Consider the following 5,732-nt stretch of genomic DNA (forward strand, 5'->3'; position numbering starts at 1 on the left):
ATCCACAAAACTATGATTGTCATGAAGACCCTCACTATCTTCAACCCACATGTCTGTCATGGCCGCATCCATCCCAAAAGGTGGAGCAATTTCAAAGTCAAAGTGATAATTTTATGGAAGAGGTTGGTTCATCAACATGCTTGCCTTACTTTGTATGTGAAATTTCTACAAAATTCAAATCAAAGATTAATTTTTTGAATTGATATGCTTATAGATCTTTGGAATCTTTCTTGAGATCAATCTCTAAAGAGATTTGCCAATGATGTGAGCATATGGGGTGTCAAAGCCTTGCTTTCTTGTGAGAATAGTCCCTTGTGAAGGGGCTTGACCACTAAGAAATCTCTAAAGGGATGCCCAAGTGTGAAGAAAAGATCTTGAGCTATGGCGAGTAGATTTTAGCAACACTGTTTGAGAGAGAAGTGTTTGGTGTGCGCTACAGTGCTCGATTGAGGATGGACATGCAATGAGTTTCACTTGTAGAGGCATGACAATCACTTTCAAGGCTAGTCCCACGGATTTGTTTTGCATGCAACACAGCACCTTTGCTAGTGGTGGTAAGCAATGTTTCCCGCCATCCAACCACTCTGCCATACAACCACTCTTGTGTGTGTTCCCAAAAGGAACACAAACTGATCTGATACCACTAAAAGGCCCTAAGGCCTTGTAGGGTGACAATTCACACTCATCTCAATTGTCCCCTCTCTACTTATAGGCTCTTAGCCATAGAGAGGATCCTTGTGCATGTCATCCATGTGGCCTTGCCCACTTAGCTTTGCTAAGGTTGTAAGACCATTGTCCTGACACTTTCATAAACATCTTATTAGATGAATCCTCCAAAGATAAATTATCCATTTATCATAATGATATGAATGTACCTACACTCTTTGTCTCATGCTTCAAGCTCATCTTAAGCTTTAAATTATATTAAGGGAAAATGCCAACTTTACTTGCAAGTTGTGAACACTTTGATGAACCCTTGGGACTGGTTTTTTAGCTTGTAAATCAAACCTTCTTTTCATCATATCATTTATGTGAAAACTTGGTAACAAGTAAAAATGGTCAATAAAGCTTTGATAAAGACCAAGTAAGAAGGAAAAATATGAGTCATGCATGTAGTAGCAAATTTTACATTATTATAGTACTTTTCTATAGCATTTTTTATGTACATTCCAACGAAATAATTGTAGACAACTAAAGTTGAAATGGAGTTGCATCTATAACTAATCAATTTGTACATGTTCAGTGTTTCATATCCCTAAACATGCATAAACTATTGATTTGAGTGAACTAAAAAACAATGATAAGGATCTATGGAAAAATATACCATAAATACTTTGCTATTTCATCTCCATTACAAACCCAAACATAAGAATTTATTTTTTCTATAATCTTATATTGTTTTAGTCCAAATTTAGCTTGCAAGATGTCTCAACATGTGAAATACTCTTGCATAAAGTCATGAGACTAACAAAGGGATATGCTGCTTAATGGTGATCATAAGGCTCAAAGAAAAGATACCCATGGAAACTAGCTTTGGTATATTTTATATTTTGTGAAGATTAAAAACTCGAAGCCTTTTTATCCTTGGTTGTAAATATTTTTCTTGATGGAAAAGGTAGATAATGATGAGTCGTACCAATCTAAGTATGTTGAAATAGTAGAAAAGTTAAACCTAAGAAAACATAAACCATTATCTATTCCATGAAACCATCAATGGTACAACTTGGACACATTGCCCAAAGTTTGGGAAGAGAGATTATGTTCATATAACACAACTGTGCGATCCATCTATACCATCTATGAGGGTGGGAACACTTTTAAGTGGCTCTTTTGGGCACAATTATGCAAACATAGATAGAAGCAATGTTTAGAAAGAAACATACTAAGCAATGTGTGTACGAGCCTTATCGTAGCTCGAGCGAGATTTTTCAAGCGGCCTGGGCATTGGTCAAGCAGAAAGGCATTACCCTGTATGCAAATATGTCCCACTCTGTTGCAAAAGCTATCTTATGCTGATCTTCTGCTTTGATTTTTGACTGGTTGTAGCCTGAGAACCCATCCAAAAAACTATAGGCTTCTTTCCCTGCTACCCTCTCAATAACATGATCCATTATTGGTAGTGCATAGTTGTCTCTGATGGTGGCAGCATTTACCTGTTTGAGGTTTATACAAATACGCAATTTGCCATTCTTTTTGGGTACTACTACAATAGAAGACACCCAATCTGTGTGTACTACTACTACAATAGAAGACACCCAATTGGTGTATTCAATCTCTAGATGAACTCTACATCTTTCAGTTTGTCTATCTCTTCCTTAATTTTCTGAGCAAAAGTCTCATTGTATGTGTAAGGATGTTGTCTACATGGTCTGGCATCACTTTTAAGGTGTATTGTGTGCTAACAGATCTCAGAATCTATCCCTTTTATATCTTTGTATGACCATGGAAAGACATCTTGTATTGTCTGAGCGTATCGACCAGAAGTCATTCTTCTTCGTCAGTGAGGTCCGTGGCAATGTATGCCGGTTTAGGCTCCTCCCCTGGTTCTGCTAAGTTGATGCATTTGGCTTTTTCAGGCCCATCATATGAAGTTCTTGGTTCTTTAGGATCTTGTTTGGGTTTCTACACCACGATTTTCCCGTCTTGAATAGTATACTTCTTACAGTGGGAAGGTGCATCGAATCTATCATTGTTTGATTCCTCGTCAGTTTTCATTTCTGTTGTCTAAACTTCCTTCAAAGCTTGTTTCAGTTCATTGTATTTGTTTTTGTGCTCCATTTTGGTCAACTTCATCGATTTCTCAGAAATACTCTCCTTTTTTGTTTTTTTGTGTTCTTCTTTTTCATTTTTGTTTTGGTTGAGTTAGGTTTCATGTACCTCTTTGATATCCCATCTTTGAGGCAATTAGTTGCTTCTACTAACCTTAAGTACTGCATTTTGCTGATTAACAAAGGTACTGAGACTTCTCTTGTCTTGTTTCGTTTATTTATGCATTTATCCCAATATCTACGCTGTCTTCGATGATTTTGGTTCGTAAAATCATAATAGATCACCCCTCGATCCTTCTGTTTGATGTTTTGACTTGAGCTACTAGACAGCTTGTCATCTGCATTGTCCTCTAACAGCTTATCCATCGAGTTCTATAAATCTTCTTCGTTGGTTTGGTCAAGGTCTCTTACTTAGATTTCATCCACTATGCGTCAGCAATCGGCAACACCCTCCTTGTCAAGGACTTCCAATTCTAATTTTGAATCTAGACTGACACCCATCATCTAGAATGGAATGATATCATATCCTTCCTCATCGCAGAATTTTGTGAGGGTCACCTTGTTTACACAAACATCAAGAGTGGTTAGTATCTATTGCCATCCAAAAGGTTTGAACGTCTCCTCTGGAAAAGGCTCTGGTACATATGCCTCATCTTGTGTAGTCCTATCAAGAATGCAATCTTCCAGTTCTAAACTTCCACCTTCGGAAGCATCTCCTGCCCAATGGTGAGCTTTGTTATGTAGCCAAACCGGTACTCCCCCTTCTTGGTTAATTGTGGAGTTTAGTTCTTCTCTCGGGGTTCGTTCTACATCTCTATAACTATGATCTGTGACACTAATTTTTGTAGTGACCTCCTTGTAGGCTTAGATAGATATAGTCGTATCCCCAATCTTGTACCATTTTGATCTGACGCATGAATGGTCTGTCCAATATGATATCGAAATTGCTGCTCTCATTGAAATTCATAATCACGAACGTGTGTTCATATGCAATTCCGCAAAAGGTTACCACGATCTGCTCCAGGATGCCAATTGGTCTTTCCAGATACCCATCTGCTCATTAAAGTTTCATTCTAGTCTTTTAGAGAGCTGGTTTCCCCCATTTTTTCCACATTGCTTTGGTGGTTATGGCTATTCTGGCCCCACTATCCAATATTGCTACCGACTTAACCTCTTTGTACTCCACCAACAGGGTAGTATTTCCTTCTTCACCTTCACAATAATCTCCTTCCTTGTTCACTGGTACTGGCTCATGTTTAGTTTTGTTTCGAGTGTTGTGTCTTCAGTGTTTTTGGAGAAGCATTGGGTGGCGGAATTACCAACCCTATTTTTTTCAATTTTTTTCCGACCTCCTCCCAAAGATGCGGCCTTATCTATAGTAGCTCTGATAGAGTTAGCATACAATGGATAGGCGATGACATCAGCTCCTGAAGAGTTTTGGTATCCATCATTTTAGGATTGGCCTTCCACTAAGATGCTACTTTCTTCACCTCTGATCGGGTTTCATGGTTACCAATAAATGAAGGTAATGTCTTCAATGACTACGGTTTGTTGTCTTGTGATATCACCATACCTGCATCACCATATAGTGATTGGATATCATTTGGGTAGAGCTCATGTTCTAGGTGGATCTTTGTGATAGGGGCTGACAGAAGTGTAGTACTTTTGTCTTTTCTATTCCTAATCTGCTCCCGTAGCTCCTTATGCCATTGTTCTTCCACTTCTGGAATTGGCAGAGGTGCTTGCAAATATATTCCATTTGTCATATTGGCTGCCAGCCTCATATCCAATGGTTTTTTGTTTACATAGTCTGGTTGATCTTCCTTTTCAATTCCTTGCTCCTCTAACTCTTGAATTTTCTCACGGATTGATACCTCAGTTTTTGGAGCATTTGGAACAGGTGATTCCGTAAGCGCTTGAGCAGCTTGGATGAGCTCCTTGCACATCTTTAACCTCTCTTTTTCATAGCCCAGATGAGGGTACATTAACCACCTATCCTCTTGGGTTTGGTTAGGCTTTATCGTAAGCTTTTAAAATCGCGTCCAAAGGTTCAAAAACCTTGTCCACCAAGACAGATCCTCCCAATGGTATAGCCGATGGTTTTTCTACCTCGCTCTTTCCCTTAAGGTCTCTTTCCCTTCACAATTGTTCCTCTATTTGCAGTAAGTTGGTTTCTAAAACTGTTTTTTCTTTCTCTCTTTTGGCTTTTATCTTGTCTCGTTTTGCCTTCCAGAATTTCCTTGAGGTTCGGACAGACAAATTTTCTATCTCGATTTGACTGGCTGGGGCACTCCTTGCAGCCTCATGTGCTTGGGCTCTCGTTACTGTGTTTATTGGAATGGTTGGTTTTGTTTTTGATCCACTTGAGCTTGGCACAACCCCAATCTTGTTTATGGTTGCTTTTCCTTTGTTCTCAGGGTTTTTTGGATAGTTTGGAATGAGATGGTCAATTGTACATCCTTCATAAAACCCAAAACGTTTAGTTCGTACTCCTTTTTTTGGGCAAACCTTTGCCCAATGATCATCACTGCATTCATAGCATGGTCCTACAGGTGGTGGAGAAGCTTGTGGAGCTCCCATAGGTTGTCCTGCTCTAGGAGGATACCCCCTAGGTTTGTAGTTTTGGTTTTCCATGAACATAAGCATATTTTCATCGACCAAGTAATGGTTTTTTGTTGGATGTGCTATGTATGAGGGCTCGGGCATCTCTTCTAGAATTATCCATGGAATTTGTCCCTCCGGAGCATATGCATTCCCATCAAATTCCCTCTTGTATGTATTGTCTAAATCTTCCCAATATGAGACTACCTGGACCATACTCTGATCAGAAGATGTTTCTATGGGTTGAGAAATCCTTACCATGGCCTTATTTTCCTGGGGTAAAGGAGATTGATGCCCCAACATAGGTTGGATTGTGTTATTTGGCCCTACTTGGTATCTTGGAGGGGGTGGAAATTGTTGCCC

This window comes from Adiantum capillus-veneris, chromosome 10 (genome assembly GCF_014529385.1).
Source record: "Adiantum capillus-veneris isolate H3 chromosome 10, ASM1452938v2, whole genome shotgun sequence".
Classification (NCBI taxonomy): Eukaryota; Viridiplantae; Streptophyta; class Polypodiopsida; order Polypodiales; family Pteridaceae; genus Adiantum; species Adiantum capillus-veneris.